The 15,530-nt window shown below is 43.4% G+C and overlaps 1 protein-coding gene and 1 non-coding gene across 6 annotated transcripts in view; one reads left to right on the top strand and one right to left on the bottom strand.

The window, feature by feature from the left end:
• Positions 1 to 13,895, bottom strand: part of Rnf185 (ring finger protein 185) — a 34,036-nt gene extending 20,141 nt beyond the window's left edge. The window contains exon 1 of one of the 5 annotated variants that reach the window (XM_090320487.1): positions 13,797 to 13,895. The gene's annotated coding sequence lies outside the window, so the exon portion shown is untranslated. The other 4 variants (XM_090320490.1, XM_090320488.1, XM_090320489.1 and 1 more) reach the window with 4 other exon arrangements.
• Positions 6,973 to 7,104, top strand: LOC150045228 (small nucleolar RNA SNORA51). Its single transcript, XR_016533015.1, has one exon. It is a non-coding gene; the product is annotated as a small nucleolar RNA SNORA51 (small nucleolar RNA).
• Positions 13,896 to 15,530: the final 1,635 nt, after the last annotated feature.

Raw genomic sequence — 15,530 nt, 5'->3', positions numbered from 1 at the left:
GCAAAAGCACCTTTGTTTTCTCCAGGTCTGTTTCTTTTTTCCAAGCAAACAATTGTGCTTGGCTATAGTAAAAGCAAATGTGAATTCAGCACTGACATGCATGTAGAAAGACTGAGCATTCTCGGATGCCTATAGAGCTCTTTTCTCTCTACCTGCCAGCTGCCACACACATAAAACTTTTTTTTTTTTGGCCAGTCAGGGCTTGAGCACTTTGTGCATACTAGGCAAGCACTCTTATCACTAGGTCAAACTCCAGGCCCCACATAAGACTTTTAAATAAGCCACAAAAATGAATTAGTGTTCACCAAAAAGAAAATAACATGGGTGAAACTCAAAGTTACAGATTGAAATAATGAGGCATACCAATTATTATAGTATGGAGATTTTACTAGATGCAGATGCAGACAAATCGGCTAGGAACTGAATAAAACAAGTGACAAAAACTGGGTTTAGCTTCTATATTGCTGATATTTAAGGAACTGGCAACTGATCTCATTGACAATAGAGAAAAGTACATTTATTTAAGGCTAATTAGGATTATAATCTAGGAAAAGACAGATTCAAGTAGTCTTGAAAAAGTACCCCCAAGGTTTTACAATTGGCACTGAATTTATAGCTTTAAACTGCACAGGGATTGAAACTTATATCATTACCATTAGTCAGGAATTGTGACTGGCGCTGGCAGAGATTTAGCTGTCTTATAACATCTCTGGCTAATTTCGTGAAAAGAGCCCTGTGTACAAAACTGTCAGTAGGGGGCCGGGAGTTTGGCCTAGTGGTTAAAATGCTTGCCTAGCATGCATGAAGACCCGGGTTCGATTCCTCGGTACCACATACATAGAAAAAAGCCAGAAGTGGTGCTGAGGCTCAAGTGGTAGAGCTCTATCCTTGAGAAAGTCCAAGGACAGTGCTCAGGCCCTGAGCTGAAGCCCAGGACTGGCAAAAAACAAAAACAAAAAACTGTCAGTAGAAGTCAATATCTGAAAGGTCAACCTCCATCTGGCAGTAGGTCCAGCCTTGTTCAAAGATTCAGTGATAGAAGTGATAGATCTAATTAGCAGTTACCTCCCTATCCATCTTAAGTGTTTCAAACCAATGCTGTTCTGGTTGTTTTCTACTTTTCCCCTTGACAGAGTTCTTGTTAATTCTGTTGAGTATAAATATGGTATTATTTAACTTAAAAAAAATCTCTGTTCAAGACATATATAGAAGTATGAAGGTGTAGTCCACATTTGAGATTTGCTTTTAAATATTCTGGAGAGGAAAAATGAAAGTGCAAAGACAAAACATAAGAATAAGGAAGGGCTTAGCGGTAGAGTGCTTACCTAGCATGTATGGAGGCCCGGGTTTGTTGACTCCTCAGTACCACATATACAGAAAAAGCTGGAAGTACTGCTGTGGCTCAAGTGGTAGAGCTCTAGCCTTGAGAAAGCCCAAGGACAGTGCTCAGGCCCTGAGTTCAAGCCCCAGGACTGACAAAAAATAAAAAAAGAACAAGGAAGTTGGCTGTTGGAGCTGGATAGTTGCATCCACTATTTATGCACTAGTCTATGTTCCTGTATGTTTTCCAGGATAAAATGTATTCTTTTAAAAGGTCAAGTTGCAAGAAGTTTGTTAACTTATTTGGGTAAATACAAAGCACATAAAGTGTATATGTGTGTTGTGTGTGTATGTGCGCGCGCACGCACACTAATGTCTAGAATTCATAAACAAACGATTGATAATAGTTATTTTTGATATTGTGAGGACCAGGGAGCTCTAAATTTTTATATTCTTATACTGCTTTAATGTTTCATAACAAACAAGTTACTTTTTTAATTTTTATTTTTGCCAGTCCTAGGGCTTGAACTCAGGGCCCGGGCATTGTCTAGGCACTCTAGGCACTCTACCACTCTACACCTGGACCATGTTACTAGGTGTGTGTGTCATTAATTGGAGATAAGAGTCTCACAGACTTTTCTGCCTGGGCTGGCTTCAAACTGAGAACCTCAGATCTCAGCCTCCTGAGTAGATAGGATTACAAGTGTGAGCCACCACAGCCCAGCTATAAATATTTTATAAATACATATATCTGCATGTATGTTTATGAAAGTATCTTAATGACATGGTTTCTAAGTTGTTTAAGTTTACGAAGCTGATACTTTCATAAATACTTTTTAAATCAAACAGTAATCATATAGTTTAAAAAACAACAACAAAAAACTTTCCAGCCAGGCACCACTGGCTCACACCTGTAATTCTAGCTACTCAGGAGGCTAAGATCTGAGGACTGAGGCTCAAAGCCAGCCTGGGCACAAAAGTCTGTGAGACTCTTATTTCTGATTAACCACCAGAAAACCAGAAATGGTGCTGTGGTTCAGTGGCAGTGCTAGCCTTAAGCTGAAGATTTCAGGGACAGCACCCAGGCCCAGAGTTCAAGCCCCACAACTGACAAAAAACAAAAACAAAACAAAACCCAACAAAACCCTTTGCCATTGTTCCAGTTTTCTGAGTTCAGGTCCTCTCTGCTATTGACTGGCTACGGCTTAAATTTCTTGGCTCCTCTAAAGGTGAGCCCTATTAGGGATACTGAGAACCAGGATGACATACCAAAGTGGAAAGGGGCTGTCACCACATAGAATGGTCCACCACCCTACCCGGACAGCCTGCGAGATTCTGTACCTCCCGTACTCCCATACCCAGGAATAATGGAAAAATGAGGTTGATAGGATGTGGTGGGCAAGAACAGCCAGGAGATAGTAACAGGTTGGCTTGGCATTTGCAGCAGGATACTGGGATTGGTTTATAGGTCTCAAATCAAGATTGACCTGACCCTATGGTTCCTTCCCCAGGCTGGAAGGCCTCAGAAGTAGGCACTGCAACATCTGCTGTGGGGGTGGGTGCAGGCATGCGTTTCTGGGTTCTGGCTAAACCAACCACTCACAACCTCTCTGCACATAGCCAATGACTGTGAGTTACACACACACACACACACACACACACACACACACACACACACACACGGACTCTTCTTACCTCCTCCCTGATCCTGAGCAGGACCTTGCTACACCAGGATGGCATGGAAGAGATGAGTAGCTTCCCCAGGGAATGTGAGAGCACCTACTACTACTGAGTGCCTACAGAACAAAAGAATGTGGCTATAGCCTTTATAGGCCCAATGGACTAGGCTAGTGGCTAGAGAATAAAGGGTGCTAGTCGGCTTAAGAATTGTATAGAGGGGCCAAGAGTTTGGCATAGTGGTAGAGTGCTTGCTTAGCATCCATGAAGATCCGGGTTTGATTCCTCGGTAGCACATACATAGAAAAAAGCTAGAAGTGGTGCTATGGCTCAAGCGGTAGAGCTCTAGCCTTGAGAAAGCCCAAAGGACAGTGCTTAGGCCCTGAGTTCAAGCCCCAGGACTGGCAAAAAAAATGGATAGAGCAAAAGGGAAACAGGCCCTGAATATATCTAGGCTGCCATCCTGTCCTGAAAGACTTTGACTTGACTATATAGCAACTTCACTATGGTGAATTGTGTGTACCTGTCTTTTTTTTTTTTTTTTTTGCCAGTCTTGGGGCTTGAGCTCAGGGCCTGAGCACTGTCCTTGGATTTTCTCAAGGCTAGAGCTCTACCACTTCAGCCACAGCACCACTTCCGGCTTTTTCTATGTATGTGGTACTGAAGAATCAAACTCGGGTCTTCATGCATGCTAGGCAAGCACTCTACCACTAGGCCAAACTCCCAGCCCCCTGTCTTTTTTTTTTGAGACAAGGTGTCACTATGTTGTCCAACTTCTGGGCTCAAGTGATCCCTCCTACCTCAGTTTCCCGAATGCTGGTACTATAGGCATGTGCCACTGTGCATGGCCGTTTTGCACTTTGACCTGATCTATGTTCTAGTTTTCAAAGCCCATTCATGGCTTCTGATACTCCATTTTACAAATAAGGCCATCAGGTCAGTGAGATTAGAGGACTTACCTAAGGCCAGATTGCCACACAGTGCCAAACAGACTTCCCAACACAACATCAGCGCACTTTATACTTTTACAGATTACCCCATTAATATGCAGCTTTACTAAATTGAATAGCTAGGCTTCATTTTCCCTCAAATTCATTGTGCAGTGCTGTAACTTATGCTCTTTTAAATGAGTACACAGCAAATGAGTATACAGCAAAATGAATGTAGTTTCAAAAACCCAGCTGTAGTATGAAACAGTACCACAAGTTAAAGAGTAATACCAATATAACAAAGTCTGAGAGGCACTGCAAACTTCAGCCCTGCCCTTCAGAATACACAACCCTCAGCCACAACCCCCAGTGGCTGCAAAGAAATGAGACAAACTGGAGCAGGGAACAAGTTTGCTGAGGTCTCAGATCAGTCAGCATCTGGCCCATCTGGGATACTGCTGATCATTTAAGAAACGAGTACACATCTAGTTCTGAAAAACACTTCTCAATTTGAGATGTCTAGACTGACAAACATGGTGCTGAAACTAAGGCAGAATTGCAATACTTGATTTTTGGTTAGGAGTGCAGAGCCTAAAAGTGACCAAGCCAGTATCCTTACTGTCATTACTTTTGGTAAATCTCTCAGGAACTGGACAAGCTAGAAAACACAGAGCTGAATATCCTTGCAAGGAGCCACAGAGGAACTTGTCCTCATGAAGAGATCTCTTTGAAGAATTCTGGGGTTCCGTTCCTAGGTTCTAGAACACTGTAGGAATTCAGGAATTCTGTTTGTTTTTAAAAGAATTCCTGGACCAGAATGCACAGAAGTGCCCAGAAGTGCTATTCTTCATTACCCAGATTACAAATTTGAGCCAGGCACCAGTGGCTCACACCTGTAATCCTAGCTACTTAGGAAACTAAGATCAGAGGCTGGTGTTTTAAAGCCAGCCCAGGCAGTAAAGTCTGTGAGACTTATCTCCAATTAAACCATATGAGCTGTGGCTCAAGTGGTAGAGTGCCAGCCTGAGTACAAAAGCATAGGGACAGTGCGTAGAGTTCAAGCTCCTAGATTGAAAAAAAAAACAAACCAAAAACAAATAGAGATTAAAAATCTGGATGCTAACTAGCTGACATAATCCCAACAAAATTCTTGTCCTGGTGGGCACATATTTGTTCTTATGTCAACCTGAGCCTATCTGAGCTGGTCTAGAGTGCCTCCGGACCACATGTAGGCAGTGATGAGCCCACATTCTATGAACGTCTACATCACTCACTGGAGGCTGGGGTGAGAAGAAATGAGTAGGCCAATTGGAACTTGGGACACACAGAAACCAACTTTAAAATCCGAGAGTCACAGCCAGGCCTGGTGGCTCATGCCTGTAATCCTAGCTACTCAGGAGGCTGAGGTCTGAGGATCATAGTTCAAAACCAGCCTGGCACTAAAGTCTGTTGAGACTCTTATCCCAATTAACCACCAGGAAACCAGAAGTGGCACTGTGGCTCAAGGGGAAGGGTGGTAGCCTTGAGCTGAAGAGCTCAGGGAAAATGCCCAGGCCACAGAGTTCAAGCCCCACAACTGGCAATAAAAATAAAAATAAATCTGAGAGTCAGAGCTATTAGCCGGTGGCTTACACCTGTAATCCTAGCTACTCATGATGCTGAGATCTGAAGATCACAATTTGAACCCAACATGGGCACGAAAGTCTGTGAGATTCTCATCCTCAATTAAGTGTGAAAAAAGCTAAAAGTAAGCTGTGATTCAAAGTGGTAGAGCACTAGCCTTGATGGGGAAAAAAATCTCAGGGACAGTTGCCAGGGCTTGAGTTCAAGCCCCAGGACTGGCTTTTACTATGTATATGGTACCAAGAAATCAAACCCAAGGCTTCCTGCATGCTAGGCAAGCACTCTACCACTAGCCACATTCTGAGCTCACCCCACCCTACCCCCTCCAATTTTTTAAAATTGTCTGGACACTGTTCAAGTCCTTAGGTTAGCCCTTAGAGCTCTGACCTTCAAATGTATGACCAAGAGATGATTGGCTTCTTTCATGGGGGATAGTGGGTTGGGGGTAGTCTGGTCTTTTTCTCTGGTTTCCTGACTTGTGATGTTTTGTGATGTCCAGGAGTGGTATGGAAGATCTATGTTTAGTTTTTGAGGAACCTCCAGACTACTGTCCAGAGTGGTTATACTAGTTTACATTCCCATCAACAGTACAATAGGGTTTTTTTCCCCCACATTCAAATTCACGATGCTGGTCAACCTAACTGGGGTGAGGTGGAATCTCAGAGTTGTTTTGATTTGCATTTCCTTTATGGCCAGGGATCACGAGCATTTCCTTTGTGTTTGCCATTCTTATCTTTTCTTCTGAGAAATCTCTCTCCTTAGCTCCTTTGCTCATTTAGTGACTGTTTTTTTGGGTGTTGATTTCTTTTAATTATTTAAAAGTTTTTATTATCGAGGTAATGTATAGAGGGGGTTACAGTTACATTTGCCTGATAGTAGGTGCATTACTTCTCACACACTGATACCCCTTCTTACGTTTTTTGTCCCCATTTCCTTCCCCTCACCCCCTCCCAATCATCTTGTTTTCCTCCTGGGTGTTGATTTCTTGAGCTCCTTGTATATTTTATATATTAGGCTTTTGTCAGATATATATCTGGTAAATATCTTGTTGTTGTCTGTTGGCTGTCTTTCTAGTTTACTGCTGTGTCCTTAGCTGTGCAGAAACTTTAAATTTTAATGTAATCCCATTTGAAACTTTTCAAAAAGTTTCTGCCTAAATCTGTGAGTTCTAGTGTTTCTCCTACTCCCTCTTGCAGTAATTTCAAAGTTTCAGGTCTGATGTTGAGATCTTTGATTCACTTTTGAGTTGATTCTAGTGCATGGTGCCAAACTGGGATTCGCTTTTAGTTTTAGTTTTCTGTATATGGATACTCAAGTCTTCCCAACATCAATTATTATAGAGGTTATCTTTTCCTTGCTTTGTATTTTTGACTCTTGCTCTCTAACTTTTTCATGAACTTTTGTCTTTAAGAATAGCATGCAGGGCCTCCGGGTGCTTACCACAGGCTGTGTTCTTACACTGACTGTATAGAAAGAGGAGGCAGAATAAACCTACCCCATATACACCTCAGCCCCGGCCCTGTGCCCGGTCTGTATTGTGAATGGGGAGACATGGGAAAAAAAAAAAAAAAAGAATAACATTCAGGTATAGTACAGTGGCTCATACCTGTAACCTTAACAACTAGAAGGATCATGGTTTGAGTCCAGCTGGGTCAGCAAGACCCCATCTTAATCAATTAGTTGGGTGTCCTCCTGTCAAAGACTATAGATAGAAAACTTTTAGTCTGAGGCTCCATCTCTGCACAAAAATGTGAGACCCTATGTGAAAAATAACTAAAGTAAAAGAGGGATCAAGTGGTAGAGTCTCTGCCTAGCAAGCACCAGAACAAGTTCAAACTCCAGTACTGCCCAAAACAAACAAACAAACAAACAAAAAAACCCCACCTCCAAACCACAAGACTTGTATGGTATAATGACTAGCATGGTACAACTCAGGTAGCTCTGAGTTCAAATCGCAGTCCTGCCACTTATTCCATGACTTCAGAAAAGTTATTTCCTCTCTCAGCCTTTGTTTTACTTATCTATGAAAATAGGGCCATTACCTTCCTCACAAGATAGCTGTAGTAAAGACAGAATGCAGTGAGGGGCTAGCACCATGCCTGGTTCAGAGTAATGTGCTCAAGAAACATCAGCCCCTTCTCCCCTCCACAGTAAGGTCCCTGCGGAATTCACAAATTACTTCTTTGAATGTGCATCCTTTCTGGAAGAAAGATTAGACCAGACATCCTAACTGTGTATACTTATTTGTTGAGAGGAAATCTAGAATGGAAGAGTTTGATCCACTCTGGTCAGACTTCCCCTGTTTTAGTTCTTAATACTATCAACAACATCAGCTAACAGTCTATTAAGTTTTTGTTTTTGATTTTTTTTTTTTTTTTTTTTTTTGTCCATCCTGGGGCACAAACTCAGGGCCTGAGCACTGCCCTTGGGCTTTCCTCTACCACTTAAGCCACAGTACCACTTCTGGCTTTTTCTATGTATGTGGTACTGAGGAATCAAATCCAGGTCTTCATGCATGCTAGGCAAGCACTCTACCACTAGGCCAAACTCCCAGGCCCCTCAGTTTTTTGTTCTTGTTTTCTCATTTAGTCTCTCCAGCCTTCCTTGCAGCAAAAATACTGTATTTTTATTTGCATCCCTTGAGATGAGAAATTAAGGCCCAGAGTAGTTAGGTCACTTGCACAGGCACAGTCAGAGGCAAAGCTTTCCAATCCCAGCCAACATACTTAATAAGCCACCCTCCAGCACTCTGTTCATGTTTCCTCATGCCCAGTCCCAGCTTCCAGGTGCCTTACTCAGCACAGGGCTAGGCATCTATATGAGTACAAGTTGCCGAATCTGATACTCAAGAGTATTTTAAACTGAGCCACTCAATATGGATCAATCTAGTAAAGGTTTGGAAACTACAAAGACGAAATCTTCCTCAGTAGATGTTCTTTGCACCTGGAAATACCACATAATTTAAGTCAGTACTTTTTGAAAAGTTTAAGTTGTGGCAAAATGCAACAAGTTCTGGAGATAGATGTGGTGATAGTTACACAACAGATGAAAGTACTTAACACCAATGAACTGTACACTTAAAAAATAGATTTTATGAATCTGGCACTGGCACCTCATGCCTGTAATCACAGCTACTCAGGAGGCTAAGGTCTGAGGATCATGGCTCAAAGCCAGCCCACGGAAAAAAGTCCATGAGACTTTTACTTCCAATTATGCACAAGAAAGCCAGAAGTGGAGCTGTGGTTCAAGTGGTAGAGTGGTAGTCTTGAAGTCTTGAGCAAGAGAGCTCAGGAAAAGTGCTCAGGACCTGTGTTCAAGCCCCAATATTGGCACCAAAAAAGAGGGATTTTATGTTTTGTCCTTTAACACAAAAAATTGAGGGAAACTGCTTATAGTTCTACGAAAAGTCACCTATTGCATTGTAGGAAATATCTAGAAAGGCAGATTCAGAAAGAGAAGGGACTGAAGGTTACCAGAGGTATAGGGGAGGGAAAGATGGATGGAATGTTATTGCTCAAACAAGTTCAGAGTTCAATTTGGGGTTACGAAAATATTTTGGAAATAGTGATGACCATTACTGAACATTGTTTCTGTCCTAATGTCATTGAATTGTATATTTTAAAAATGAGTAAAAGGGCAATTTTTGTATATATTGCATCAAAATAAAGAGCTTTCTTTTTTAATCTGTTATTTTAAAACATAAAAATTACCTTTTACTTCACTCTAGAGAACATGCTTAGTGGCTGTTATACACATTATATATTAGAAGCCAATAAAGCTTATTGGCTTACTGAATATGGAAATGGTTTAGAAGAAAATCAATTTTTAGGGATAAATTGGCAAGAACATGGAGACATCCACAACAAAATGTTAAGAGGCATCCTGGTGATGGCAGCTGCACATGCATGCCTTCCAGCTTCTCAGGAGAATGAACCTTCTGGGAGCTGGTTTAGGAGCATTGATTGAGCCCAGAAGTACAAGGCTAGCCTGGGGAACATACTGGGTGAAACCCTATCTGAACTCTAAAAAAATTTTTAAAAATTAATAAGGTTCTTCACAACTGTAATCACACCTACTCGGGAAGTAGAGAAAGAATTGTGGTTGAAGGCCAATTTCAACAAGAGTAAGTCAGATGTGGTGGTATGTATCTATAATCCACGAGATACAAATGTAGGTTGGAGGACTAGTGATCCAGGCAAAAAGCAAGAGACCCTATCTAAAAAAATGAAGTAGAAAGGGCTAAAGGAATGGTTCAATGCCTTGACAGGAAAAGGCAAGACAGAACTGTGTACAGGATTTCAACCATTAAAAAATTACCTAGTGGTAGAAGGGATAGCAATATGTGAGAAGTAATGCTCCTACTACCTGACAAATGTAACTGCAACCCCTCTGTACATTACCCCGACAATAAAAAAAAATTACCCAGTGGTAAGCAACCACTGAGTAATAGAGCAACTGGAACAAAGGCTTTTTGTGTACATGTGTGCTGGCATTGAGGCTTGAACTTCTGGGCCTCTTCCTCTTGCTTACATCTAGCACCCTACCATGTGAGCCAAACTTCCACTTCTGACTATGTGCAAGTTATTTGGGATAAGAATCTCAAGGATTTGTCAACCTGCTCTGGTTTCAAACCTCAATCCTCATCTCTCAGCCTCCTGAGTAGCTAGAATTACAGATGTGAGCCAGCTGTGCCTGGCAACAAAGGCTCGCTTTAGATGATGGACTGAGGAATGACTGGAGAGATGGAGGCTTACAGATGTGAGCCAGCTGTGCCTGGCAACAAAGGCTCGCTTTAGATGATGGACTGAGGAATGACTGGGGAGATGGAGGCTTTTCTATATTCCAAACTATCTAAAATAGGCATATATTACTTTTAGAATTTAAATTACTGGGAACTGAGTTGTTTGCAAGTACATGTTCAAGATGAGATGGATACAGCCAAAAGCTATGGGCAAAAAATAAAAAAAACAAGAGACCCAAGTGACTGAAGGCTTAGCTCAAGTTAGAGTACTTGAATAGCATGATGTGCAGGGCCTTGTGTGTATACAATATCTCTCAATGAAAAAACAAACAAAAGGAAGGAGAGAGGGGAGAAGGTAAAAAAGAGACAGCCTGGTACACCACTAGTCCTGTAGCTATGAACAGCTACCCAAAATGGTCACCAGTCCTAGCTCCTCTGCTGTCTGCCCCTAAACGCCAGAAGAGCTCCCCAACCAAAGGACTCCATCACATCTGGGCTGCTGCTCTTGTTTCTAGGTACTAGCCTGGCTTGGCCAGGCTCCCCAGCTCTGCATGGTCAGCAGTGGTTGGGACAGCGCCAAACCTTGCGTGGTCAGCGGTCTCAAATGGACAACTTACTCTGTGCTTCAGCATGTCCAAATCCAACAACATGCAGTCAGAAAGTTGCTGGTATTACCCCATCCTGCCATTCAGTTTATTCTCACTTCCAGGGACTTCAGGGGAATTTGCAAGCTCTCTGAACATTTCTGTTCAAAACTGTACATGAGGACAGACAGCCTAATTACAAAGGATCTGAAAAGATCTTACTTCTCCAGATAAGATATCTAAATGCCAATTAAGCACATGAAAAAGACAGTATTTTCAGTTAATAGGGATTGGCATGAGAAAAACAATAGCAAGAGAGCACTTCATATCTATTAGGTAAGTAAGACTTATTTCAGGACCTCTCAATGCCTTTAATGTGGTATTACAGACTTAGGTGCTCCAGGAAAGAATAACAGTATGTAGCTGTTTCCAAACTCATTTTTTACCATCAGATCCTTTTGTCACAGGTCTCTTTTCAGGCCAATGGCCTGAAGAACATACATATTAAACACCAATTCAAGTTATTTCTTTAAAAAGAAACTCTTAGATTGACAAGTTTTAGACTCCAACAAATTAAGAGCATTTTGTTCAGCATAACATGTGAAACTAAATATTCACAACTTTTTTTTTTAATCTTGAGAAACACAAACAAACTAATTGCAAAACACAGGCAAGAAATTTTGGCTTGATCTCAACCTTTTGTTTAGGGAAGTCAGCTGAACTGGGTCATAATATAGAATCAATGTTCCACAAGACAACACAAGCATTCTGAAGCATTCTAACAGATACTGAAAAACAATTTACTAGGAGTTTCATAAAATACAAAACAAGGAAATTTAACATTTGATTGGAAAACTAGAAGTTGGGCACCGGTGGCTGGTGCCTGTAATCCTAGCTACTCAGGAGGGTGAACTATGAAGATCACAGTTTGAAGCCAGCCCAATCAGAAAAAGTCCAGGAGACTACTCTTATCTCCAGTTAACCACAAAAAGCTGGAAGTTGGGCTGTGGCTCAAGTGGTAAAGTGCTATCCTTGCACAAAAAAGATCAGGCACAGTGCCTAGGCTCTGAATTCAAGCACCAGGACTGTTACCAAACAAACAAAACCTAGAAAAAATTCTATAAGCATCATCTGCAAGTTAAAATACAGATCAAGTTCATAAAATGAGTGCTCTTGGGCTGGGAGTGGTAGAGTGCTTGACTAGCATGCACAAAGCCCTGGGTTTGATTCCTCAGTACCACACATACAGAAAAAGCCAGAAGCGAAGTGGTGCTGTGGCTCAAGTGGTAGAGCACTAGCTTTGAGCAAAAAAATATCAGGGACAGTATCCAGGCCCTGAGCTCAAGACCCAAGACTGGAATTTTTTTTTTTTTTTTTTTTTGCTTTTAGGTGCTAGGTAGAAAGAAGGCTAGGTTATGAACTGCAAAAAACCTCTCAGTTACATGCAACCTGCTCCTGAAAGGATTGAAGAGGGATTTCCGTTCCAAGGAGAAGACTGGATGGAACAACTTCAAAGGGCCCTCCATTCTGTTTGTGAAAGAATTCACCAGCTTTTTCTGGTACACAAAGTCTTCCGAGGCATTTCCAAGTTTTTCTTGGAAAACAAGCTACTAACTAGTGAAATGGTTCCTGTCTAGTTATTCATACAATGAACATTTCAGACACGTCTATCAGATGTTGGGTCATTCCAAAGTCCTTGAAGAGAAAGATGGCACACAGGACAACCAGGAAGAGATATTACATAAGATCAAGAGCTGACCTTACTTACAGGAAGATGTAGGCTAGGGGGATGGAGATGTCAAGAAAAAGAAAGCAGGACAAAGAAATGTCACATTTACTTTGAGGGCAGATTGAGCACCAATGTGCAGATTCAACATAACTACAAGAATCGGAGGCTTTCCTCCACAGGAGGCAGTGAGGCCGCTCACTACTAGTCACCTATGATAGTTCTTCCATTAAAAACTTCTTACATTAAGTACAACCCTGTCTTCCTGTAACTCAAATGATGAGTTCTAGCTCTGCCTCTTGTATTCTTAAAGACAAAAGTGGAAGACTTTGGGGCTATCACATTCTCTCCCCCCCCCACAACACCAACCAGTTTTTAAAGACAGTTATTTCCCGTCCAGTGTCTTTCCTAAACGAAACACTCCAATTCCTTCCAAGTTCCTGAACTACCTCCACGTGAAGAAAGGCTGTCTAGCTGTCACCGTAAGAAAAGTAGGCTTTGAAAAGCAGCAGAGACAGGTCCCGATCGCAAAGGGCTTATACAGAACGTTTCCTAGGTTCCAAACCCAGACTCTCGGCAAGTGGTCAGATTGTAAGAAAAAGAAGTAGTCGTCGTCGTCCAGGACCGAAGCCGGCGTCCTAGGCAATTTCGAAGCCACAGGTTCTCGACAGGTTTGAGAACCAGTACGTATTGTGAGACACGTAGCCCCACTTTATATAAGGAGAATCCAGCCTCGGCACTGGTAAGCGATTTGGTCCAGGGCGCAGGATTTAGCTACCGGGAGGGAGGGACCGAAGTGGAACCCAGGTCACCTCAGCATCGGCTTCCCACCCTCCCGCCCCTCTGTCTCCCCACACAGGACCCCAAGGCGTTTCCAGCACGACCCTGAAAAAGGCGGACCCCGCCCCGGGGAGTGAACGCTATACCTAGAAAGGGAGCTCGCAGAACCTCCTCCCTTCTCTTTCTCAAGGCCTCAGTTTCTCCCATCTCGACGCGGTCCCGAAATACACAACGTCAGCCCGACCTTTCTTCCAGACTTGGGCTGGGTAGGGTTTCCCAGCCGCCGGAACTCAGGTGTGACGGCCCGTTAACCCCGGGAAGGTGGAACAGGGTCTGCCGCCCCCTCACCCCCACCACACACACTGTCCCGCCAGGCCTCTTACAGCCACCGGCCGCAACCCCGGCCCCTCACAGACCTGCCAAGACCGCCCGTGCCGCTCCGACGGTCCGCCGACTACAGGCAGGCCGCCGCGTCAGTCAGGAAGATTGTACCTCCGACCCCTCCTACGCAGACTCCGATCACCTGACGCGGCCACGCCCCCGATCGGCGGGACTTCCGGCCATAACCGGAAGAGGTTGGTCCTGCACCCTGTGGGCCCGGCTGAGGAATGGAGTTCTAACGTTCCGCCTGCGGACCGGAAGCACAGCTACCCAGGGACTGGTAGCAAATGGGCCTGGGATGAACCATTTGCTTCGAGCGAATTGGAAGCCCGGCGCTTTGGCTCACGCCTGTCATCCTGGCTACTCAGATCTGAGGATCAAGGTTCAAAGCCTGCCGGGGCCCAGAAGGACCTGAGACTCTAGAAATCGGCAAGTGGGCTTGGCTCAAGGGAAGGATGGTAGTCTTGAGCTGAAGAGCTCAGGGACAGCGCCCAGGCCCAGAGTTCAAGCCCTATGATCCCCCCCCACACACACACCCAAAAAGGAATTGGATCGCCAAACAGAGAAGCCCACATTTTAAGAGGTCGAATGGGGAGTCTTCATTTTAAAGCTGGCGACTGCAGGCGGATTCATGTCCCAAAGAACCTGCAGCCCCGAATGTTGTTAGCATAAAGCTTATAAAGGCTAAAAAAAAAAAAAAACAACAAAAAAAACAAACCCAGTTGATTCGTAAGGGGAACAAACCTCACACAAGTGTCATACATAAGCAAAGCAAAGCTAAAGGGAACAAATGGGGGCAGGGAGCTTAAGCCAAAAATTCCCCGGAACAAGACTTCCCTGGAGCTACCCTACATGACACATCTGCAATTCAGAGAATGACCTAGTTCACGCCCTAGGGTTTCAGAATTGGGTGAAATGTCTCTGTTGAGACATTCAGATGGCTGTGGAGACAAGATGACATTGCTTAGACCCAGTAGCTATATTTCAGATCGTGAAAGAAAAGGCTGGTTTGGGATATACTGGATAAACTGAACATCTTTCTGCATCAGGATGCTAAGAAGAAGGATGGGAACCAGGTGCTTGTGTCTCACACCTGTATCCTAACTACTCAGAAGAATGAGATTTGAAGATCAAGATTGGAAGCTGGTCCCAGCAGGAAAGTCTGTAACATTAGTTTTCCAGTTAACCCCCCAAAAGCTGGAAGTAGCACTGTGGTTCAAGTGCTAGCCAGGCCCTGAATTCAAGCCCTAGGACCTGTGTATGCACACACACACACACACACACACACACACACACACACACACAAAATCACCAACTAATCCCAAATGCCCACCCTGGAGGATGGGCTGCTACTTCAGATCAACTTCCTGTAAAAGATAATTAAATGATCTGGGTGCTGGCGGCTCACTCCTGCAACCCTAGCTACTCAGGAAGCTACAATGGCAGTTTGAAGTCAGCCCAAGTAGACAGATCTCAGAGATTCTTATCTCCAATTAACCAGCAAAAAGCCTGAACTAGAAGTGTGGCTCATATGGTAGAGCCCCCAACTGGCAAGCACAAAGCATGGAGCTCATTACCATTTTTTTGGAAAGTGCTTTAACTTCCGGTTACACGATAAAGGTTATTACAGTACAATGGTGTTCAATGCAGACACATGACCCTGCTGTAGGTTGGGCAGGCCCCTGGTGTGCTGTGTAGCTGAGATGCTGATGTGCAGGTGGAGCATAGAGAGAGGACCCATCATTGTGTAGAACATACTGGGACATGGC

Source organism: Megascapheus bottae, chromosome 28 (genome assembly GCF_031878675.1).
Source record: "Megascapheus bottae isolate mThoBot1 chromosome 28, mThoBot2.hap1, whole genome shotgun sequence".
Classification (NCBI taxonomy): Eukaryota; Metazoa; Chordata; class Mammalia; order Rodentia; family Geomyidae; genus Megascapheus; species Megascapheus bottae.
The sequence above is the reverse complement of the archived record's forward strand: the minus strand, read 5'-3'. Positions and strand labels throughout refer to the sequence as shown.